Here is a 26,179-nt window from a genome sequence, read left to right as displayed (position 1 = left end):
CAAAATATAGGTATGAAAGGTTCCTCGACACAGCAGACACCAGGAAAGTATAACTCGATTACAGGGCAGATGTTTTAATGTCCACACTAAACTTTCTCTTAAAGACAGTCCAAAATTCATTAAAAAATTTTATGTAACTCTAACAGAAATTCTTAAATGCTCTGGATTGGTTATATTTTAGCGTTTCACAAATTCTTACAACTCCTTACTTCAATCTCATCCCCCAAATGCTGTATGAGGTGCTCAGTACCATTGTTAACAGGGGCTATAGATAGATAAGGTGCAGGAAAGCTGTCAAAGCTGAAGGCTTCATAAGCAGTATAAGCAGTGAAGGCAGTATAAGCAGCAGTTATACTGGGCACTTTGTCCATCTACTTGCTCATACACCATCATAATTTAGCTTGAACTATCCTGTGCAATGACCCTGGGGAGCAAAAACAAAAAAAATTCTTTTGCTAGGCTATTATTTGCATATAGGTGATGACTAATTGGATGAAGGTGAACACAGAGGGAAGTCCCTAGTGTGGGAACTTGAGCTGAGGCTGTGGCATAGTGCTAAGGCTAGCAGCAACATGCAAAATTGATAGAGAGCAAAGTAGTGATTCTAGAGACTTCACGCCCGAGACAGAGACTTCAGCCCTGTTTAATCTCTCTGCAACCTCTGAGGCCCAGTGGCACTTCAGCAACTGTCTGCTGATGTCCATAGCATTTCCTCGTGTCTCTTCACAATGTTTACTCTTTTTCAAGTCTGCTTGGATAGGTTTTTCTGCTCCTTGTAACCAGAGAGCCTTAATCATAGAGCACTGTTGTTATGTTTTCATACAATACACATAGAATTCTGTTTAAAAAAATGCTAATGGACTCAAATGTTCCAAGTGTGCATTTTGATAATGATTTAGCAGCCATTGCATGTTTGTGTATCTCCTGCCACACTGTCCTTCTTCAGTATTCAGATAAACACTAAAATTTGCCATGAAGTCTTTTTTCCACTGTCATCTTGAATCTTGTATCTCAATAACATTTTTCATTTTCTTATAATACTTTAAAGTCTACTTGCACTGTTCAACTGTCAGTTTTAATTCTAGAAATTTACTTTAAAAATACGTTTAAGGGCACCTGGGTGGCTCTGTCGGGTGGGCGACCGACTTCGGCTCAGGTCATGATCTCACCATTCGTGAGTTCGAGCCCCACATCGGTCTCTGTGCTGACAGCTCGGAGCCTGGATCCTGCTTCAGATTCTGTGTCTCCCTCTCTCTCTACCCCTCCCCTGCTCACGCTCTGTGTCTCTCTGTCTCTCAATAATGAATAAACGTTAAAAAAAATTAAAAAAATAAAATAAAATAAAATAAAATGAAATAAAAATATGTTTAAACCCCTACCACATATTGGCTAGCAGAGGTCTTGTAACACACATACATACACACAAAGTCTCAATGTTAAGATGCATATATTTTACACTTTAATTTTTAGGATATCGGAATTTTTCTTGTAATAAGTAGGTACATTTAATGCAGTAGTATTTAATCTTCTTTTCCCCAAAAAGCTGTTAAATTCATGATGTGTCTTATTATCAATCAGAAGTGTTAATTATAAAGTTTCTATGTGTATTCATAATTATTTTGTAAACAGTTCAAGTGAGTATTCATTTTATGGTATTTGAATTTGTTTAAAGAATCACAGAACTACAGACTTTGTACCAATATGCTCTTAGAGAGCATTAAATCCAAGCATTTTGCTTTATGAGTAGAGGAATGGAATGGGGCTTAGGAGTCTCATGGCTAATTATGTAGAACCTGGAATGGTGTCACTCTGCTGGCTGTCCACAACATGTTCTTCCCACTTTACTTACCTTAGAGAAAACCTGTGTCACACCCCATTTAGATAATAAGGAGACACGCGATCGGGCTGCAGCACACAAGTTGGGAATGACTGTTTCCTACAGTGGAATGCACAGAACCACTAAAGGACAGGGCCAGCCCTTTCAGCAGGCTGATGATACAGCGATCCAAGATACCTGCCAGCAGATGGGAGCAGTGCAGTTTTCTTTACCAGGTAGCAAGATGACCTTTCCAGCCTGCACTCAAGAAATGAGTCAGATGCCTACCACACAATCCAGGCAGGCACAATGGGTTGAGAAGGGCCAGCCGAGACTCTCAAAGCCTATGACCATCACAGATCTAAAGGCAAAGCAATGAACCTGCGTTATCCCTAACACAGATGGAACCACACTGTTTAGCATCAATGCCCATAAAAGGGCTTATGTGCAGATGGGACGCATTTAAATCACAGGTCCTTGATCATGAGACAAAATTCAAAGTCTGATAGGATTTGTCAGTTTAAAGATATTGGTCACTATCAATGTGTAACTGACCAACTGGAGATGTAAATAACCCAGTTAGAAAGAAGAGGGCATATAGCACCACTCGAGATACTTCTCTGGCACAGGCCCATGTCCACCAGACAGATCAGGGTATGAAGATTCTCGGCCACACCTAAACAGAGTTCGGGCTGTTAGAGAAGAAGGCAATTATAAGACTGTAAATAGAGGGGCGCCTGGGTGGCGCAGTCGGTTAAGCGTCCGACTTCAACCAGGTCACGATCTCGCGGTCCGTGAGTTTGAGCCCCGCATCAGGCTCTGGGCTGATGGCTCAGAGCCTGGAGCCTGTTTCCGATTCTGTGTCTCCTTCTCTCTCTGCCCCTCGCCCGTTCATGCTCTGTCTCTCTCTGTCCCAAAAATAAATAAACGTTGATAAGACTGTAAATAGGCTTATTTCAGATTGAGTTGCATCCCGAGATCTGGATTAAATGGAAAAATCTAAAGCTGAGCTGGGCATAGTTTGGACAGAGGTAGAAAAGCTAATATTCACTAGAGCCTGTGCCAGTTTGCCCACTGGAACCTGGGCCAGTCCTTTCGCCTATCTGCATGTTTTTTTGAAACACTAAGATAGGGACATCTGGGTGGCTCAGTGGGGTAAACGTCTGACTTCGGCTCAGGTCATGATCTTGCAGTTCGTGAGTTCCGGCCCCACTTTGGGCACTGTGCTGACAGCTCAGAGCCTGGAGCCTGCCTTGGATTCTGTGTTTCCCTCTCTTTCTCTGTCCCTCCCCCATTTGCATCTGTCTCTGTCTCTCTTTAAAATAAATAAAAGCATTAAAATTTTTTTTTGAAAAGCTAAGATATTCCCTATGATTTCCCTGGAATCCCTTTTGGGGGAAAATTCATGAATTTACTGAACCACAAAGGGAAAAGGGATTCATTCCATTATGTGAGGTAAGCAAGTAAAAAGCAATGGTTCACATAAAGGAATAGCCACTCCACAACTTCAGATAGGCATAATAATTTTGACACAGACAAACTTTAGCCTCTTAAATATGTGGGAATACTTTTTTATTTACGCAAAGAAACATGCTTTTTCCCACTTTCCCTCAAATACATAGCACTCTTGGGTCTAACTTTATCCCCCTAATTTTTAATGATATGGATGGGTACTTAACACTCACTATGAAAGTAGAGATTTTGTCTCTTTAGTTCCCCTCTGTACCCTTATGCCCTAGAATAGTGCCTAACACATAGTGGGCACAGTCAAAACTTAATTCATTTTCCTCTCCTTGTTACTACAGAGAATAGAAAAGGTTACAGACAGCAGGGGAGACCACAGGAAATAAAGCAATGGTTCACGTAAAGGAATAGCCACTCCACAACTCCAGATAATGGGTGCCATGGCAATACGGACCCAGCTTTGTCAGATGTGCTAGTATCTAAAGATAAGCTGGAAGCCCAAAATTTTATGTGAAATATCTAGATGTAAACACTGGCAACAATCACATTTTAAATTAACACTGGACAGGCCAACATTGCAGAGGCTAAAGGAAACACATCTGAAAGGCTGAGTCTCTGAGCCTACAGTTTCTTACTCTGATCTAATCTAACACCTCATCTTACTGAAGGCCAGGGGATGAAGTGCCACAGCCAGTGGTACACAAAGTGAAAAAATATATACACATATATAAGCTCATACACTGGTTGTCACAGTTCTTGTGACAACCCTCTTCCCTGAAGTGGAGTTTTTGGAATTTGCCTCCACCCAGCATTTGTATTTGACTTTATACTTTTTCAAAGGCATTTCAAAATAGGGGCGCCGGGGTGGCTCAGTCAGTTAAGCATCTGGCTCTTTATTTTAGCATTTTGGCTCAGGTCATGATCTCATGGTTCATGGGTTTGAATCCTGCATCAGGCTCTACACTGACAGTGTGGAACCCGCTTGGGATTCTCTCTCTCTGACCCTCCCTCTAACTCTCCCTCTCTTTCTCTCAAAATAAATACATAAACTTTTTTTAAAAGGCATTTCAGGTGCCTGGATGGCTCAGTCAGTTAAGCATCCGACTGGCTCAGGTCATGATCTTGCAGTCCATGAGTTCGAGCCCCGTGTCAAGCTCTGTGCTGACAGCTCAGAGCCTGGAGCCTGCTTGGGATTCTGTGTGAATAAATGCAATCATACAGTATGTATCCTTGTGTCTGGCTTCTTCTGTATAATATTTCTGATATTCATCCTCATTGTTACATGTATCAGTAGCTGGGTTGTTGGCTTTTTTTAATTGCAGACTAGTATTCCATTATATAAATATTCCATGATTAGTTTATCCATTCACCTGTTGAAGAACATTTGAATTGTTTCCAGTTTGGGACTATTACAAATAAAGTGTTCATATAGACGTCCATTTTTTTGTAGATATAAGTGTTTATTTCTCTTAGGTAAATACGTAGGAATGGAATTTGCTGGGATATATGGTAAGTGCATATTCAGCTTTATAAGAAACTACTAAATAGTTCTCCATAATAGTTATACCATTTTGCATTCCCAACAGCCACACATGAGAGTTCTGGTTGTTCCACACCCTCATCAACACTTAGTATGGTTAATACAATTGTTAATATTGTTTCCTTTTAGGGACGCCTAGGTGGCTCAGTCGGTTAAACGGCTGACTTCGGCTCAGGTCATGATCTCGCGGTCCGTGGGTTCGAGCCCCGTGTCGGGCTCTGTGCTGACAGCTCGGAGCCTGGAGCCTGTTTCAGATTCTGTGTCTCCCTCTCTCTGACCCTCCCCTGTTCATGCTCTGTCTCTCCCTGTCTCAAAAATAAATAAAACATTAAAAAAAATTAAAAAAATATTGTTTCCTTTTAGCCATTCTAGTGAGTGTGTAATGATATTTCATTATGGTTTTAATGTGCATATCCCTATAGATCCTTCAACATTTAAACTCCTAGGATTAGCTGCTTTCTAACACTTTCCTGCTAAAAGGCTATTAATAAGGACAGGATCACAGAATTACCGATGAAACTACTGCGGTAACTTGGACTTCGAGCTCTCAAGCAAAGATGAGAGAAGTGCCTAATTCTCTTCTGCGAGAGGCAGACAAGTGAGATTTGAGGGGGAATTATATAATCTCTAAAAACTCAACTCTGATATCAACAAGAGATCATGGTCCTCAATATCATTACCATGGCTGACCCTTTTTAAGCAGAATGTCGTCAGGAGCCTAAGCGTGATCTTCGACATCAGCAACGGGGCTTTTGAGGAACTAAGTGTTCCTCTCCTGGTTTCGTCTCAAATACTGAATCATGCTAGATAGCACCAGGCCCCAGGGGCTGCTCTGAATGAATCAAGACACCAGTGGCTTCCACTTAGCAAAGAAAAGTGAGGGATGGGGGCAGTAAGGTAACAGGGAAGAGAAGAAAAACACCAAAGCGACAATCTCCATAGCGGTGTGGGCACAGATGGGGACCAGCTGGGCAGACAATGAGCATGATTAGACCCAGGACTGAGATGCAAAAGAAGCCCGGCATGGTGCTGAGACAGGGTTTCTGAATTTGCTGCCAAAGAGGTTTGGGTGGATATTTTAATATCGGGCACAGATTCTAGCCACTAAAAATCTGCTACCTGCTTATTTCCTACAGGGGAAGGAAACTTCATTTCGTAACATAAGTCCCATCTACACTTTTAGGAACGCCTTCTACTTGTCTGAGATGAAAGGAGACACAAACCAAAGGAACCAGAGGGTACTGAGAAAAACCTCGTCCGGATCCGTATTCTGCTCCTGTCTTCCAGTTTTTCCCCCCACAAACTCTTGTTTCTCTTCTAAAATAAGATTTACCCAACGAATGCTGTTGACTTAATGCAATTTCTCTCCAAGTGGCATGAGGAAGAGAAAATAAACATACAACAACCTTCAGAAGCTGGTCTAAAGAATCAGACAGAGAACCCAGTTAAAGTGGAATTTATCCAGGAGCTATAAAAGAAAGGGCAATACTAGACAAGTTGCTGGATCTCTTTGGCCTGTTTTCTCAATTGCAGAAATTAAGACTAAATTAGTGGTTTTTAAACAGTTCCTCAGAGCCTTAGGACACAGGAGGTACTTCCAGTGGCCCCAGGAGGAAAAAAAATTATTCCATTTATTAAGGGTGGGATGTTCCACACAGCTTCCTTTTATCTATTTAATATTAATTCTGAAAAAGACACTGGGGAAAAAAGTGGGGGACTCCTGCTTTAAAGGAGAAGGAGAAAAGTAGTTCTTTATAAAAGAATGTTCTATAGTTCCATATAAAAGTATTTTATAAAGAAAAAAGGACTACACCACTACTAGTCCTACAACGGGCCCTTGCCTACATGACTACTGCAGATAGAAATACGTACAGGCAGTTCTGGGGCGGGGGCTGTGCCACTACATCCCACCCCCCCACCCTGGCTTACATTGAGATCACATAGTATTCCTTTACAGTCCAATGGGTTAGGCTCAAACAGGCCACAATCTCCATGAAGCCCTGTCCTCACATCTGCCGAGGGTAGCTGATATCCACCTCATACTTTAGGGGAGGATTACATGATAAACAGAGCACCAAGCACAGCAAAGATATGTGATGAATATTAAAGGTTCCATCCCCCCCCCGCCCCCAACACCAAATCCTTTGTATTTGTATGATACCTAATTTATCGTAAAGTTGTAAATCTGGAATATCTTCTGGAAATCAAGGGCATAAATCCAAACACCAATAGGGGCCAGGAGATCATGCAAAGGAGGGAAACAGTCCAGGTATAGCAAAATGTATAGACAGAGTCCAGGCACACAGACTCACTGTCATAAAGATGATGAAGAAGCATGGGGACTGCACAAACCAGAAAGTGCATGCCCCAGCTCACAGGCAGCCACTCCTCAAATCCAGCCGATAATTGCCATGGAGGAATGTGGGCTGAGGGTTGCCAAGTTTTTTTTTTACTTCCAAGAAAAGCTAGAGTTTTCTCTGAAATCTCCTGATTTTTAAATCCGGGCAACAAACTTTAAAAAGAAATCTCTTAAACCCTGTGCAGTGAAGGAACTCTATTTCTGGGCTAGGACTGAACTAGAGAACCCTGCTTTGATCTTTGGGAGCCTTGTGAAGTAAGCAGGGCATGTATTACAATCTGCACTTGACCGGCTAGAAAATTGAGGCATAGAGAAAAGCCTAGGTGGCTTTAGTTTTGCCACTTAGTGGCAGGGCCAGGGCTAAAATGCTGGTGTGCCAGTTCCTGGCCCTCATCTCAGTCTACACTCTCCCCTGCCACCATCCCCTCCCTGCAACAGTGAACCAAGCAGGCACACCTCCACTATCAGGGCAGGGGAGGGAAAAGACACAGGGAAAGGCCAGGGGGCCTCTCCAGTGGACCAGGCAGGAGAGAGTCCTCTGTTCAGGAAGAATTTGGGTGCACAGTCTGCAGTGTATGTGAGCTCCCGCAGGGAGCGACAACCAAGAGGCCAACAAACACCCATCTATCGAATATTCACATTGAGGACAACTTTGTCAAAAGTTGCAGGAGGAACAAAAATTTTCACAGCTCTGTAACAGATGGCAAAGAGCACAGCAAAGATTTTATAAGAGAAAAGGCCAGTCTGCATCATTTGTCAACACTGATTTCAGTGGGGACCCAGGGTTTGTTTTTTAACGTCAATCTCTCCTCACTTGCCGCAGATTAAAAACCACCATGTGCCAGCTCCTTCTGGGGGAACATGTCTAAGCAGTCCTTTCCCCAGGCAGAAAGAACACCCAGATGGGGGAAGACTAGAGACATTCACCTCCCTCTCCCATCAGGAACCATGGGCACAAAGTCAGAGACTGGCAAACTCTGGCAGCGGCACTGAAACAGCAACTGGACCCAGTAAGCCCACAGCCCAGGCTGAATGTGGGGCAGCTCGTACTGGCTCTTCCTTTCCAGGACTGGGACACTTGGAGAGCATCTCCAGTTCAGGCGGTTCTCTTTAGGGGTTTGGCAAGAGTCTTAAAAAAAAAAAAAAAAAGACATTTCTAGGGACGGTACCTGTCTGCCTGGGAACAAAAAATTAGAGTTCAAGAAATCAAGTTGGCTCACACACACCACAGGCGTGTGAAGTACTGCACATAGGACCAGAACCAGAGCACATGGGGCCTGATCTGTCACCAGCTCCAGCCAACCAAAAGAGAGCCTTCCCAGAGCTGCCAGGCCCCACCTTCGCTGCAGCGTCACCATGGGGTTAGCTCTCGGACAAAGGGTGAGAGACATCAGTACGGCCACATTCTGTGTTCACTTAAATCCACTGAGCAGCTTTCCTGGGTCAGAATGAGCCATTTCCTCTTCTCTACACCACAGCCAGGGGGATGATCTTTTAAAAACAGAAAGTGACTATCATTCCTCTGTTTGGAACTCCCCAGGGGCTTACTGCCCCTCTCTGAATAAAATTCCAAACACTGGCTCCAGCCCGCAAGGCCCTACATGAAGTGACGTGATCTCTCCGCAGCCTCACTCACACACCACAGCCTGCCACTGCTCACTCTGGTCCAGCCCTGGTTGCATTCTTTCTTCCTCATTGTTGCTTATACTCCACCCTCCCTAAAGATTTCTGTGCCTGCTTCACCCTTTGCCCTGTTCGTTCTTGGCCTGACCAGCTCCTACTAAGCATTCTTGAGGTTTCAGGCTGTGACTCTGATGAGGCTCCCTTGATGCCCTGGCCCCACCCCCTTCTTCTGATTTAAATTAAATCCCTTGTTACTCACAGTACCCTCTACTTTTCCTTTGGGACATGTCAGGAGTATAATTAAATATTTAGGTGGTAATTCCTGGTTTGATGTCTTCTTCCCCCCAAATCCTATAAACTGCACAAAGTCAGGGACAATGTCACTGAGTACCATGGTACTGTCACCCAGTACCATGCCCACCACATGAAAGATACTCAAGTGCGTGTTACACACTGTGTTTGCCTAGCACCATAAAGGATACGCTCCCCAACCCCAACGCCGCCAAAAAAAACCACAACAACAAAAACAAAACAACAGAAAACATTACATGGTCCTAGGCTTTCAGAAGGTTAAACTCTAGTTTGGAATAGAAGGGACACATTGGAAGAAAAGGGGTAAAGTAGTCTACCCTAACGGGAAAAGCCCTGAATGCTCAGCCTAGCACAACCGAGAGCTGTGTGAGACTAGAGTCGACTAGACACTTAGGTCCGCAGCATGCTCACAGTGTGGTGTTATGGAGAGTTGTACAGAAATCTCTGTGCTGTTACAGAGTGACACTTAATTCTGTGCGCTGTCCCTTCTTTGGAAAGTAGCACTTGAGCTGGAAACGAAAACCCTCTTCAGTTAAGAAGGAAAAGAAATCAACACCCCCCTGCTCCATCCTGCGTCATCCCTCACCTGAAGAAGTGGAGAGCCTCTTGGGCCCGAACCGTCTCACTCCCTCTAAGCCACTGGTGCCAGCAATCTTCTAATAAGTGGTGTGCAACCAGAGCGGCTGAGGTCAGATCCGCCGAGGTCAGATCCGCCAGCCCCTGCCTGCACACACCCAAGCTCCGGCTCTTAATCATCTCCACCAAGCCGTGATGTGTGTTACCGGTCCACACTCTCCAAAGGAGAACTGGGGTTTTTGGGAAAGGCAAATATGGCTGACATTCTGTCAGCTCCCAACTGTTCATTCTAGAGCATTCCATTTTAACTTCATGCTAAAGCCTTTTCTCTGAGGTTAAACATTTCTGAATGTACTACCCATCACCGCATAGACCAGCCCCTAGGTCGTGGTCCCTCCCCCAGGACTTGTGCACCAGTTCACAATTTCCTCCTCATCCCAACTCCTGCCATCACCAAGTTGATTTCACTGAGACTTAACAATTCTATGCCCTAAACTTCCTCTACTCCATCCTGGGTGCTCCTTCATACTCTCCTCTTTTCTTACCAAGAGAACTAAAATAGAATCCTCGGCTTCTGTGCCTTGGACCTCTTTCTCTTTTAAAATTCACATATAAGAACTCCCCTTAAAAGTATTCACTAGTTCTCCAAAGCCAGAATAAAGACCAAATTCTTCACACAGCAGTATGTAAGAACCTTTATATTTTCCCCCATTTTATGAAAAATGTCAAACATACAGTAAAGTTGAGATCATACTTCCAATAGCCACATATCCACCTCCTAAAGTGTACAAATGTTAACATTTTGGTATACTTATTTGATCATATATATATATATATATATATATATATATATATATATATCATCCGTCTATGTAAACATAACTCCTCTTACTTTTGACCCATTTCCAAGTAAAGTGCAGACCTCAGTGCTCTTCACCCTAAATGCTTCAGCATGCACATCTTTAATTTGTGTTCAGAGTTCACAGGTATTTTGGTGGGGGGGAGGGAGAGAAGAAATAAAAGTCTATTTACAGTGAAGTGTACAAATCTTAAGTTTATTATTGGATGGATTTTGATAAATACATTTATTGTAACCCAGACCCCTACCGAGATATCAAACCTTTCCATCACTCAGAAAGTTGGCTCATTACCCCTTCCAGAGAATCCCATCCTTGTATTCCCCCTAGAGACAACCACTGTTTTGACTTTATCATCTATTACTAGTTTTGTGAACTTTAGAACTTCATATAAATGGAATCATACAGTATAGGCATTTTTTGCGTAAGGATCTTTTACTCACCATAATAGTTTGTTGAGTGTATCAGTATATTACTTTTACTGCTGACCTGCTATCTTTTTCCTTACAGAAAGACATTGAGTTATTTCAAATTTGGAACTATTATGAAGGAAGCTCTATACACATTCTTCTGTAAGTCTTTTGTATCATAAAATAAATATTTCTCTTGGGTAAATACCTAATACCCAAGAGTGTAAGTGCTGGACCACCAGGCAGATACATAATTAATAAGAAACTGCCAGAACTTTTCCCAAAGGGGTTATACCATTTTATACTCCCACCAACAACGTATGACAGTTCTAGACTCTTTAGAATCTAAAGACAGCCCTGCCTCACCCAGCTCCATTTCCCAATGCTCTTTCCTCCTCCACCACCACGGTATCAGAACTTGAACCTTTCTGTTGCTTTATTCCCAGGAGGTTTACATGTGCTATTCCCTCTGCCTGGAACATCCTGTCCTAATCTTCTGCTTGATAAAAGGAGTTGAAGATTGTCAAAATAACACCTCTTCTGTGAAGTCCTCCCTTTCCCTGACAGTCATCCCCAAGCTTTCTTTTTTTTTTTTTAATTTTTTTTAACATTTATTTATTTTTGAGACAGAGAGAGACAGAGCATGAACGGGGGAGGGGCAGAGAGAGAGGGAGACACAGAATCAGAAGCAGGCTCCAGGCTCCGAGCCATCAGCCCAGAGCCCGACGCGGGGCTCGAACCCACGGACCGTGAGATCGTGACCTGAGCTGAAGTCGGACGCTAACCAACTGAGCCACCCAGGCGCCCCTTTTTTTTTCTTTTTTTTTTTTCCCCCAAGCTTTCTTATTACCACCCACTTGGCCATTATCTCCACTGTCACACTTATTGCAATGTACTGTGATTATCTGTGAGACATTAATCTCTTCACTAGATAAGCTGAGGTGAAGAGGGAGCCACTCTTTTCTGCCTTGATAGAATAATGCTTGTTATGTTATCATAATGCTTTGTGACATACTAAATGATACTTTGCAAAGCATTTTTTTTTTACATAAAGTGTACTATTTATACTTTATGATACTTTAATATTATCATTAAACACCAGTTTAAGGACTCTGAATACTGTGAAATCCTAAGGACAACATTCTACATTGTTTTCCACAGGTGGGATGCTTGAAAAATGGATCACCAAAGAAAATTAAAATGGCAAAAGAACTTCTTGGAATCCTCAGGACTAGCACAATGCTTGGTACATGATAGATGATTAACAGATGTCTCATAAACAGCAAATCCAATAATGTTGTTTCCGTGCTTATAATTCTCTGCTAGCTCTCAACCAGCTGTGAGATCAAAATCCCAGTCTTCATGTGGCATACAAGGCCCATCATAATCTGCAGCCCACATTGAACTGAGTTGCCTGGATAGCATCCTCTGATGCCTCTATGCTTTTTCCTTATATTCTCTATCTGGAAAACCTGCCTTCTGTTTATTAGTCAACTTGTAGCTGTAAGAACAAGCGTCGCTCAAACCAGGACTCCTATGTGAACGTTCACCTCACAGAATGTCCATCTTCGCATTATTTTCTTACCCTGGTTATATCCCACTTGCGTGCGTACCAGTCTGTCTCACTAGGACTATATTCTCTCAGACGGCAAAGATTTTACTTTATTATTATGCATTGTAAAAAAACAGTGGTCCGGCTTACCATACTCTTCAACCCATGCTGAAATAATGATTAGATATGTTGTATCAAGTGACCCCCTTCTCCTAGCCACACCAAAGTGGACCAGGAGTGGGCAGCTGGTGCACATTCTCCCTTGAGCGCCCAAGGCAAGAAAATGGCTTCCAGGCATGAAATAAATAAGTTATGAGGATAAAAGATATAACACAGGGAATGTAGTCAACGGTGGTGTATGGTGACAGATGGTAGCTACACTTGTGGTCAGCATTACAAAATGTACAGACTTGTAAAATCACTATGTCATACACCTGAAACTAACGTAACATTGTGTGTCAGCTATACTTCAATTTAAAAAAAAAATTCTGGGGGCGCCTGGGTGGCTCAGTCGGTTGGGCGTCCAACTTCGGCTCAGGTCATGATCTCACGGTCCGTGAGTTCGAGCCCCACGTTGGGCTCTGTGCTGACCGCTCAGAGCCTGGAGCCTGTTTCAGATTCTGTGTCTCCCTCTCTCTCTGACCCTCCCCATTCATGCACTGTCTCTCTCTGTCTCAAAAATAAATAAACGTTAAAAAAATAAAAATAAAAAAAAAAAATTCTGTAAAAAAAAACAAAAAAAAAAAAGCAAGAAAATGGAGCACTTACAAGAAGTTGCAATCCAAGACTATGTGCCTCCAAGGGGAAAGAGACCGTCAAAAGAGCCATCTGATAACTTTCCAACACTCATAAAATCCAGCTTCATTTCCTACTGTTGGATTCTGTATTTATCCAATAAATTCCTTGTTACTTAATCTAATGTGGATTAAATTTCTGTTTCTTGACCCTGATGGCCCTAAGAAAACTTGTACCAATATGATTATAAAATACACGCTCTGGTACAATCTAAGGTTTAATCATTTTAACCAATTCAGGCTCCTTTAACAAAAAGTATCCAGAAGAGAATGTTAAAACAGAGTACTGAAAACCGCACTTGAAGAGTGAGAATGTTTAAGTTAAGACTACATTTACATTAAAGTAGAACCTGCAATCATACACAAAGATCTATGGCAGAAAGTGGTCAAATCAAAGGACAACCACAAGGAATTTGAAAAGGCGAACATGGTCTGCATTATAACCTTTGTTGGGCTCACAGATCAGGGCCAGGGAATAGGGGACCCTCAGCTCTCAGAACACTTATTATCTGGGGAAGCCAGGAAGATGGTTTTTACCTGGGTTTATCAGAAAGCAATCATAAAGAAGAGGACTTAGCTCTCCAATGAGAGGAAGGAAACAGGGTGGAACCTTTCGTATCAAGTGAAAAGAAGAGCTCAGGCATGGACAGCCCCGGAGAGGCCTGTCAAAAGATCAGGTGTAACCGGCAGTGACTGACGCACTGAATTACACGCAGGGAAAACTTCCTCTGCTTTGCTGTACAACCAGGGTCGGGACCAGGATGAGCAGAGAGAGACACATGCCATAGACACAAAAGACAAAGTCCATATTGATGATTTTTCCTTTCCACTCAGGCTGTGGTATGGCTGGACACAGCAATGTTATTAAACTGATCCTGTATTTTAAACTCTGATACTTGGTTCATCATTGCATTCACTTTTATTTCTTTAACGTTGCATAAAATATTACTTAGGCTGATTACTGAGTTTTAGGGTGCCCCTAAATTCTGTACTTGACATAAGCTCCTCACTCTAGTCTCAGCTCTACATGAAACTGCTGTCTGCATGGGAGAGAAATCTGCTCGGGCTCCAGTGTCCACGCTGTCCTTGCACTCTACTCCACAGCAGATCTCAGAGGTCAACACAGTAGCGGGGGAGGGTAGAGAAACTCAGTGAGTGACTCTAAAGGGAGTGGGGGCTGGGCCACAGGAAGAAACGCTGAATTGTGGAGTCTGTTTCTGGCTCTCTGTGGGAACTACCGTGATGCCGTAGAGCTCCAGGGACAGCCTACTCCCAATCCCTCTTGGACACAGTGGGGATCAGACCTGACTGAGGCACCAAACAAACATAAAGAAACCAAGTGTCGCTGAAGCAGAGGTCAAGTACTAACAGCCCAGATACCAAATGTGTATAAGCTCATGGACTAGACTAATAACAAATGAGTACCAATCACAGCAGAACAGAGAAACGTAAGTTAGGGAGAAAGGTGGGTCTTCTAATAACAAGCCTCTTTTAGCTCTCAACAAAGGGTTGAAGAAAGAGGCTACAGGGTCGAGTGCAACCAGAAGCTTACAGAAGAAATATCTGAAGCTTAATTAGGGAAGTGTTCACTCTCTCAGGAACCCACACAGGGCACTAGCAAAAACCAAGATGTTACAGGATTCCAAGAGGTTTATGCCAAACAAGGAAGGGAAGTAGATCTGAAGACCAGAGGGTCCCACCCGACCTGGAAGAGGAGGACAAGGATCCAGTACTCCTATAAAGAAAGTTGGGGAAAGAGTTCAGCACTCCCTGAGCTACATCAGCGAGCAGGGCAAGTTAGGAATACTTTCTAGTAGGAATGGCAGCTGGCATGTGGCTAAAAGGCAACATGGAAGTAGCATAAAAAAACCTGACAGATCTTTTGACTCATAAGTTTCATTTCTGGGGGCGCCTGGGTGGCTCAGTCGGTTGAGCGCCCAACTCTTGATTTCAGCTCAGGTCAGGATCCCAGGGTCTTGGGATTGACCCCCATGTCAGGTTCTGCACCAAGCATGGAGCTTGCTTAAGATTCTCTCTCTCTCTCTCTCTCTCTCTCTCTCTCTCCCTATGCCTCTCTCCTCCACTTGTACACATACTCTCTCTCTAAAAAAATTAAAAATTAAAATTCAGAAGATTAAAAAAATTTTCATTTCTGGTAATCTTTTTAAAGAAATAATCTGAAATATATTTTGTACAAAATGTGCAAAATGTGTACAAAAGTGCTCAAGACAAAAAAAAAAACATGAGAAAAGAACATTACCTAAATGTCCAATAAAGAAAAATTTGGTTAAAAGATTAGTCTGGTCAGACACAAAAACACTGTATAGCTATTAAAATATTTACCATTAAAAAAAATTTTTTTTAGTTGATTTATTTATTTTGAGAGAGAGAGAAAGAGCAGGGGGAGGGGCAGATAAGGAGAGAGAATCCCAAGCAGGCTCCGCACTGTCAGTGCAGAGCCTCAGGTGGGGCTCCATCTCATGAACCATGAGATCATGGCCTGAGCCAAGATCAAGAGTCAGACGCTTAACCGACTAAGGCACCCGGGCGCCCCTATTTAACATTTTTAATATGCTAGCATGTACAGAATATAGCAAATTTAAAAAACAAGATAAAAAGTTCTTTGTTGGGAACACAACTATGTGAAAATGCATATGTGGAAAAAAAAAGAAAACACATACGTATAGCAAAAACACTAGAAGAAAATAAAACGAAATGTTATGACTAAAACACAACAAGATGTTATGACTAAAACACGCAAAAATTTTCCAAGACTGAGTTGCCTATAGATAGATGATTGCTTTCTTCCTTATCCTTTTCTCTATTTTCCAAATTTTTTTATAATGACCACATATTACCTTTCTTAAGTTATAAAAAAAAAACAAAAAAACAAAAAAAACTTCTAGTTGTTTTTAAAGAAAAGCCTGCCCTCCAAACCTGGGGAGGCATGTTGAGAAGCTAAGTCTCCAAAAAGGACCAGAAGCACACCGGCACCAACCGGTGCACTAAATTACCTGTGGAGAAAATTTTCTCGGTCTTTGATGTAAATCTAGGGCTGGGACTAGGGTGTGGGGAGAGAGGCACCTGCCTGGGGCACAAAATTTAAGGGAGTGCCAAAAAGCTCAGTAGTCAAAGTAAATAATCCTTCCCTCCAGCGGGCGCTGCTGGTCACATCGCTAGTCACCAGATGAAGTGAGGGGCTCACCCCAAGGTGGCCTTAGCTTCCTTGAAAGGACGGAGCACCTCAGCAGCGGCTGAGAAAAGCTCAAAGTAAATAATATTTTTAACATACTTTGTAAATGAACATTAATGCAAAAAATTCACAAGTTTCAATTTTTTTTTCAGGTTTCAAATTTTTCAATAAAGACAGGGTCAATGTTTATTTTTTTTCCTTCTGCCTCAGGTTCCAATATGGCTGGGCACAACACTGTTATTGATCCTGTCTTATTTAAAAGTCCGATGTTTTGCCCATCAGGGATACTTTGCATTAATTTGTTTCTACACTTACGGTAGTCCTGACTGGCTAATTTCCTAGGAAATGCTTCCACCCCTCCGTCATGGTAAGGGCAGTGAGGTGGACCAGTGCCTATCTGGTCTGATGGCAGTACTAAGCAGGAACACAAGAGTGGTGATGGCCTTGAGGGGAATAATCTGGTCCAGAGTGCCCCACGCACTCTCCCAGGTTCCCCTGACTCAACTCTAATCCAGTCTCTCTCTCCAGTGATATTCTGGGATCAAAATAGAAAATGCCTTTCTATTAAGAAAATTTACAATACACAATGACTGACACCCCCATTCAATTATAAAAGGAGCATCAGTCCTTAACAGAATGCTAGTTTAAAATTTTGCATGTTAAGGGAGTGCCTGGGTGGCTGTGTCGGTTGAGCATCCGACTTCCGCTCAGGTCACGATCTCGCGGTCCATGAGTTTGAGTCCCATGTTGTGTTCTGTTTAATGTTTAATAAACATTAAAAAAAACTGCACATTAACAATTATGCTTGAGTCTAATGGTGGTATGAAAACATGATGCACAGATAAACATCCAGGACGCAAGGGAATGACGATGAATTATAATAATGAGCTCAACTAACCATGCTTATGAGAAGTTTATCAAGGCCTGGGTCCTCATGGTGACAAGCAGAGGCACATATCTAGATGAAAATGGCCTCCAGAGCTCAAGAGCTCCAGTCAATGATCACAGAAGCACCATCACTCTGGACAGCAGTCTGAAAAACTGCTCTGTCAAATATAATGTGACTATAAGGGAAAGAAACATACACCCAATATAATGTGACATGGTCTTTTCTCCATCAGACCTTCACATCTTCCAGCTACTTCATAGCACATCTGTTTAGGACACATCCAAAAATAGCACTACTGAGATTCAGCTCTGTGCCAAGCACTTTCACATGCATCATCTAATTGTATCCTCATGACAATCCTGTGAGGCTAAGTATTATTATATGCATTTATCCGATGGGGAACCACAGGTTCATTCTGTGAGCAGCAGGACCCCAATAACCTGGGCATGTTTGGGCCCAGTGCCCTGGATCTTTGCCTCATAGGCTCATTTCTCAAAGCCGACCTACAAAACGGGCTTCCAAAGCACCCCCCACCCCAGCATATTCTACTCTTCACCCACTCAGGGACTCAAATCTCATTTCACCAATAAAGAAATGTGAGACACAGCAAAGCAGAAACAATTCACTAAACATTCTATGACCTGACCCCTGGTACCATGCACCTAAGAGTGGGCCACTGTGCTGTCCTGAGGAACCAGGGGGAGTGGGATTTACTCCCCCACTGTAAGAAATGGTGCCCTAACACTCCCATCGGGTTCCATTCTAGGTAAAAAACAAAAAGGAACAACAAAAAACCCCACACCCCATCGCAAGGAGAGCTGAGTGACAGTATGGGAGAGTGCCAAGTCACTCCTGGTGCGCCAGCTTTCAGCACATCATCTTCTACCTACCAGCACGGTGGAAGAGATCATCTTCCTGGACCTGCTGCACAAGCAGACTGTGGGAGGGACTTGAGCTACAAAGCTTCGGTTACATTCTGTCCTTCCAGGCCCTAACCCCTCTCCTCCTGCCCTTTGTATTCACTCTAACAGCAGGAGGCCAGGTACTGGCAAGAGACCTCTTCTCATCTCTACCACACTTGTTTCCACAGGAGACATAAGAGACCCAGACCCAGCAGCAGCAGCACCTTTGGCTGGGGACTAGCATTTTAGGTGGGGAAGGTAGTGAGATGGAGAAGACGCTAATCGCATTCTTAAATTCTACTTCTATTCATCGGCCTTGAGTATCTCTCTCACCTTCACCTTCACTAAGGCTCCCTGAGGAATTCAGCCTCCCTGGGCAATGTGGTCTCAGTTGAAGGAGAAGGAAGGCCTGCGTTCTCCTCCTCCTCGCAGTTCTTCCCTCTGGCTCCCAGGGCTGTAGAGGGAAACGGGGTGCCTTACCCCTCCGCTTTCAAGCAGTAATTATGCCAAAGTCAAGGGTTTGGGCTGAAGTAAAAAACAGCGTTAGACAAAATCAGAGCATACACCTCCCAATGGGCCTATATTAGTTAAGAGTATGTGGGGCTGTGGGAACTATTTCCACTGAAATTTTGCACAGATAAAGAAGCCTTTAGACTTTTCTCTGAATGCTGAATATTAAGAGATGCTGACTGCTCTGAGCCTGCTTCACTGTAATTAGTGATTCAATCCTAAGGAAACCCGAGAATCCAATGCTGAGCACATCTACAACCTGGCTCAGATAAGAGTTCAAGTGCAAGGAGATCCTACTTCCCGGTGTACTACCTTCCCCCCAACTCCCACTGATCTATGCAGCATAGACACCCACTTTCACTTCTAAAATTATTCTCTGGGTCAAAAGCATCATTTAAAAAAAAGCTTAACACTAAAAGGGGCCTCAACTCCTCCCTTTCCACCTCCCCAAACTACCAACAGTTCTAGAGTCCCCAAAAGTCCTGAATCCAGCCAGTGTCCTCGACTTTCACAACCCTCCCTCTTCCAAGTTCCTTCCATCAGCCAGCCTGCCTCCATCCCTCCTCCTGTCTCTGGAGCCCTTCGCTGTGTCTTTAAGGATTTCTCGCCAGGGGCGCCTGGATGGCTCAGTCAGCTGGGCTTCCAACTTCAGCTCAGGTCACATTTTCACAGTTTGTGGTTCGGTTCATGGTTCAGGCCCCGCGTCGGGCTCTGTACTGACAGCTCAGAGCCTGGAGCCTGCTTCTGATTCTGTGTCTCCCTCTCTCTGGCCCTCCCTGGCTCATGCTGTGTCTCACTCTCTCTCAAAAATAAAATAAAAAAACATTTAAAAAAATTTAAGGATTTCACTCCAGAAACTGTCCCTCCTCTCCTGTATTTACAGTGGCTCCTTTCCACTGCCTCTTTCCCACCAGTATTTAAACATGCTCTAAGTCTCTCTGATCTTAAAAAGAAAAAAGGAAAAAAAACTCTTCGCCCTCCCCCCCCTTTTTTTTTATTTTTGAGAGAGACAGAGCACAAGCGGAGAAGGGACAGAGAGAGAGAAGAGAGGGGCAGGAGATCCGAAGCAGGCTCTGTGCTGAGCCCAATGTGGGGCTCAAACTCAAGAGCTGTGACATCATAACCTGAGCCGAAGTCAGACACTCAACCAACTGAGCCACCCAGGTGCCCCCTTCACCCTTTTCTTAATCCAACTAGCTACCACCTCTTTCCTCTTTTACACTCAGACATTTTTAATGGCCTAATACTCTTCTCTCTCTCCACATTCCACTTCCCACTCATTCAAATGCCTCTTGTAATCTGGTTTCTGCACTTTGCAAGGCCCTCTCCATGGCTCAATCAAGCACACTGCTTTTCAGGCATTGTCTCACTTGTCAGCCACACAGCACATTTCAGTGGCGACACTCTTGAATCATGCACTCTTTCCATTGGGCTTCCAAAAAAAAGGACATTACATACTCAGCTTTCCTCTTACATCTCTGTCCACTTCTTGATCTCCTTTAGAAGTCCTCATCTTCAGGGTGCCTGGGTGGCTCAGTCTTTTAAGCGTCTGACTTCAGCTCAGGTAATGATCTCATGGTTTGTGAGTTTGGGCCCCGCGTCGGGCTCTGTGCTGACAGCTCAGAACCTGGAGCCTGCTTCGGATTCTGTGTCTCCCTCTCTCTCTGCTCCTCCCCCGCTTGCACTCTCTCTCTCTCTGTCTCTCTGTCTCTGTCTCAAAAATAAACAAACACTAAAAACAAACAAAAAAAAGAATTCCTCATCTTCCTGCTTCTTAAATGCTATAGTGTTTCTTCAGGGTTCAGTCCTGAGCCATCTCTATTCACTCTATAATCGCTCCCTGGGCGAGCTCACCCATTAAGAATCCTTTAATTACATTCTTAATATTGACAACTCTCCCCAGAGGTCCAGACCCATACATTTTTGACTTACTCAATTAACCTGACAGACATTTCCACCTGTAATTTTCATAGGCACTCTCAACTCAACATATTTAAAACTGAAATCAAGCCCCATATGCCCCCCTCACACCTCCCAAGCCCTCCTTCCTGTTTTCCCAGTTACTGTGAATGTGACCACTCCCTACCCCATTTCCCGTCTTCAACAACTCCCATTCCCCAATATCCAAGGCCTTACCTCAGATCATTCTCATTTTTCCCCCAGAATACTACAATTTATTAGTTGTACTCTCAGAAAAAATGTGGGGTATCTGCCCAACTCAGTGACTCACCTTCCTCTGAACATTCCCTCTCCTCCATCAGTCATGTCTGACTAAATAATACCCTCACCTCCACCTCGTTACAGTTGATGGAACCAACTGACCCAAGCTTGGATCAATCAGATTCTTTCTCCCACAGAAGTGGAATTATTGGTATAAGTCTAGGCAGGCAACTTCAAGTGTAAGTAAAAGTGCGAGGTGTACAGTAACCATAGTGAGCCACATGAATGAATGAACAGAGAAAGTCCACCTGCAAGAGAGAAAAGACCAACACAGAGGCACAAAAAGGCAGAGATGAGAGACAGACAGACAGCCAGACAGAAACCCCTGAGAGCTTTCTTGTTCCTAATCTCTTCCTAAGGGTCAGCGACACCCCTGCTCCTACATTCCAGAACAGACCCCTCCCTACCTTATCTTTTTATCATTTTCCTTTTTAAATGTCAGCTAGTTTAAGTAGGTGACTACTATGTGCCTATAGAAGCTCTTGACTAGGTGCGCCCGTGTGGCTCAGTCGGTTGAGCGTAAGACTTCTGCTCGGGTCATGATCTCACAGTTCATAAGTTCAGGCCCCGTGTCAGGCTCTGTGCTGACAGCTCAGAGCCTGGAGCCTGCTTCGGATTCTGTGTCTCCCTCTCTCTCTCTGCCCTTCCCCTGCTCATGCTCTCTCTCTCTCTCAAAAATAAATTTTAAAAAAATTTTAGAAAGTCTTAATACTTTTGGATTAACTTACTCTTCCTTCCTGGGTCTAAGCTCCCCCATCCATAAAAGTAGAAGATTGAATTAGATAAACTTTATGAAGACAGTAAACATTAACATGCTACAATTTTCATATTCAGTCTATGTACAAAATCATGGACAACCAAATGAATATTTTAGAACTCTGCTTTCTTTAAATGTTTATTTATTTTTCAGAGAGAGAGAGAGAGAGAGAGAGAGAGAGAGAGAGAGAGAGAGAGAGGACAGTAGAGGAAGGGCAGAGAGAGAGGGAGACACAGAATCCAAAGCAGGCTCCACTCTCTGAGCTGTCAGCACAGAGCCTGATGTGGGGCTCAAACTCATGAACTGTGAGATTGTAAGCTGAGCCAAAGTCAGACGCTTAACCAACTGAGCCACCCAGGAGCCCCAGGATTATGCTTTTTAATAATCAAGTTTTTAAAAGATGTGATATTTAAAAGCAAATAAAATATCTAATTTAACTCAAAGGAAGTGTTTTATTTGTGTCAATTTTCTACCTATTTATCATAAGTGTATTTTAAAATTACTTCTTTTTTTTTTTTTTTAAAGCCCTACATTAAAACATTTCTCTGTACTTTAGTGGATAACATTTAGCACATTGCAGGTAGCCCAGTCCATTTTCAAATGGCCCAATTCAAAAGATATTTAGAGAATGCTTTCACTATTCATTCTTACATTGTTGCAGAAAAAGATAGATTCACTTTACAGTGCCACATTGAAGTGCACTAAGTGTTCTAAAAAAACAAAACCTTTTGTCCTCCCAACAGACTCTAGATAAATTCGTAAGCCACGTATTAAGTACCCAATATACAAAGTACACCTTACATCACTGATAACGTACTTGGTAAATAGCTAAATGCTGATAAAGAGTCTGATTCAGTAGGCCTGAGTAAGGCCCTGAGATCTATTCTTTTTCTTAAAGCCTCCCAGGCAATACAGATCATCTGCCATTTTGGGGAACCACTGCCCAGGATCAGAGGCATTTCAGATCTTTTTGAAATAAGTAAAAACTGCAGTATACTATGAACACTTAGGATAGAATCAGAGTAACTCTTTATTTGAAAAACGTGTGTGTGTGACCAAATTAAGTAAAGCCTATCAGTGGTTTAAGGGTAAGAGAAGTGGCAAGGAAGTCTGACCATGCTGCCTGTCTTTGTGGAGGAAAGGAAGCTAATGACTGCAAATTTCTATCCTCCTGAAGAGATCTGCCACTGGAGAAAACAAAATATACCATAATCTACATTTTACATAGCTATTCAAGATCCTACAGAGAAACCTCTTTGCTGGATGTTTGCTCAAGCTCAAGTTTGAATGCTAGGAAAGTCAAGCAAAAGAGAAAGGCTATCCCAAAGTTGTTCCAGAAACAGGGTCTGACAAGAAGTGGTGGTCAAAGGGAAGATGAGAGGCAGGCTTAGTTGTGGAAATAAAACTTTCTGCTCCAAAGTCTTGGCAAACTCATGGAAAAAGAATGCTGATGTTCTAGCGCCTTAAAAGTCTTTCCCACTGGGGCGCCTGGGTGGCTCAGTCGGTTAAGCGTCTGACTTCAACTCAGGTCATGATCTCACAGCTCATGGGTTCAAGCCCCATGTCGGGCTCTGTGCTGACAGCTCAGAGCCTGGAGCCTGCTCCGGATTCTGTGTCACGCTGTCTCTCCGCCTCACACCCCCTCTGTCTCTCTTTCTCAAAAATAAGTAAACATTTTTTTAAAATTTAAAAAAAAAAAGGCTTTCCTGCTGCTCTGAGAACTGTGCTGGAAGTTGAACCAGTGAGAGCCCTCATAATGTCCAAAGGGTTATATCCACAAACTGTGCGTGATTACATACTCACTGTGATCAGGTGTGACTGCCACCGCCACAGAAATCCTGCCAACATTTCAAATAAATCTCCACATGAGAGATACCAACGGGCAACAGAAAGAACAGGCTAGGAGTCAGGAGACCTAGTTGTGGTCCAAGTTCCACAAATGACAAGCTATGACCTTGAGCAAGTCACTACACTTTTCTGGGCCTCCACTTTCTCATCTGTAAAATAAAAATGTGGCACGGGTTTAAAGGGACATGAAAACCTCTGACCCTGGGAGGTGGGTATCTGCCATATTTTGGTGATTCTTTAGGGATACAAAACACATCAAACAACCTCCTCAATTCTGTGCAGGACTTTGAATTATTATTCTTTAGAGGACAACATTGCTTTCATATTGGAGGGTAGTGGGTGGAGCAGAAGAAAATAAATTTTAAAGAACTCTCTGATAGGTGGAAGTAGGGGTAGGGACTGGCAAAACATTACTCCCTCTAGGATGTTCGCTACAATCACTTGCTAATTGTCCTGACATACGCACATTTCTTAAACCTGAAGGCAAAGAGATTTTCTGTTAAAGATTGTCCTAAAGAGTGTTTGGAAAGTTTGATATTTAAGACAAAAAAAAGTCTGAAATTTTCCCTATATGTCTAGCATACCAGCAGTGTGTGGATACCCTCCTGGGTCTCAGCCTCATAGCTCATAGTCCAAAGACTCCTTTCCAGCTGAGCACAATACCCACAGCAGGCCCGAAGGCACACTCCCTTCACCTGACACTTTCCTGCTACCTGCATGATTTTTTCATTGATTCTTGGACCTAAGTCCCTTCAGAAGCAACTGACTCATCAGGTGCCCTGAGCACAGTGGTTTACATTTCAGTTCTATATTGAATATTTTTCCTATTTTTCCAGGATCCTGGATTTAATGTTTTTACCCCTAGTAGGAAACCACCCACTGAAAAAATAGCACATTTTCCATTCTTTCTCCTTCATAGAGAAAAATGTCTCGGTTGGTTCTCCAGGTAGACTTGAGGTCTCTGGCCACATCCTGACAGCCACCTTCACCTGACTGCCCCTCCCCTAATATGTGGAGCCCCTTCTACAAAATAATTAACCTTCCACTAGTGTTCTCTATGCTTACGGGTAACATGCTTAGAAGCCCTCCAAGGCTGTTTCGACTCCCTCCCCCCAACAACCTACCAACCTCCTTCAAGAAAAGCATTAATATTTCTAGTGCCATTTACCTACACCACACACACACACACACACACACACACACACACACACACACACACACACGTATATACACACGGCTCCCTAAACAATCTAGCATCCTCCTTGAAAAACACAATCAGGGAATCCTAAGCAGACAGGCGTGACTCCTAAGCAGATGGCAGGCCTCATAATTAGGTCATTACATAATACCTCTTCTCTAACCAGCTTCTCTACTCCACTTGGAGACCCTGGGTTGATGAGCTTTACACTGTGTTACTTTAATTATAATTCGCTCTTGAAAACACAGTAATACCATGTTTTGATAAAAGAAAAGAAACAGGGTGAGAGAGTGTGGGAGACGGTAGAGTCAAATATTGCTTTTAGCTTCAGCTTTGAGTAGTCCCGACTTATATAGATAACTGTCTTGGTACCTTGGTCTTCCAATTTGTCAGAGACTCATGCCAATCCCCAGTCGCAACTGGTTCCACTACAAGACTCACATATAAATGTTATAGTACATGATTCAATTTCTATAGGATACTCCAATGCATTTAGGTATAATGTCAGGCTCTCAACAACTCATCACTGAGCTAAAGACTGCACAAGATGGTGTCCACAAGCACATGGCAACAGCTACTTGGAGTAAGACCCCAGGTAAGCATCAAATCAGGTTAAGTCTTTGATCTCCCAAGACCTCCAACTCCAGGCACTCAGAGATCTTATTTACAGCCCCTCCACCCCCAGGAAATCTAAAGCTTTCCACCCTACCCCCAGTGCAGCTTCCCACTCTGGTTTTGCTTCTCCTGGAGTATTCACGCTCTAAAAATTACTTCTCCCTTCACCCAATATCAAAATTGCTGTCCTTACCAGTCTGTTAGTTTTTAGGGAAGCTGGGGTCTCATACCTGGTATCTGTATGGATAGTCTACAGTTTGCAACAATCATTCACATATATGTTCTCATTTCCTCATTACAATAAACTTGAATTATTTTCAATTAAAAAAATTTTGTTACTGTTTATTTCTTTTGAGAGGAGACAGACAGTGCGAGCGGGGGAAGGGCAGAGAGGGAGACGCAGAATCTGAAGCAGGTTCCAGGCTCTGAGCTATCAGCAGAGAGCCCGACTTGGGGCTTGAACTCACCAATGGTGAGATCATGACCTGAGCTGAGGTCGGACATTTAACCGACTGAGCCACCCAGGTGCCCCTGAATTATTTTCAAGATTCAAAATTATCTCAGATTCAAAAACTGAGAGCCAGGTAAGTATTACCAAAAAAGGCAGATATGTAAAAAGTCAAGCTATAATTTAAGAATAAAAGAAAAGACTATTCTATTAAAGGAGAGATTAGTGATCTCTGTTTGGCATAATGTGTAACAGGAGAGACTTCTGAGATGAAGGCCCATCCCTCCATACCAGTA

At 43.1% G+C, this 26,179-nt stretch overlaps 1 protein-coding gene across 17 annotated transcripts in view; it reads right to left on the bottom strand.

Annotated features, from left to right (window-relative positions):
- The window catches only part of AAK1 (AP2 associated kinase 1), a 172,172-nt gene that overhangs the window by 93,225 nt on the left and 52,768 nt on the right, over positions 1 to 26,179 (bottom strand). The gene's annotated exons all lie outside the window — the stretch shown is intronic.

This window comes from Puma concolor, chromosome A3, assembly GCF_028749965.1.
Source record: "Puma concolor isolate L17-30 chromosome A3, mPumCon1.1.hap2, whole genome shotgun sequence".
Classification (NCBI taxonomy): domain Eukaryota; kingdom Metazoa; phylum Chordata; class Mammalia; order Carnivora; family Felidae; genus Puma; species Puma concolor.
Note: the sequence above shows the minus strand (reverse complement) of the source record. Positions and strands in the feature narration are given on the sequence as shown.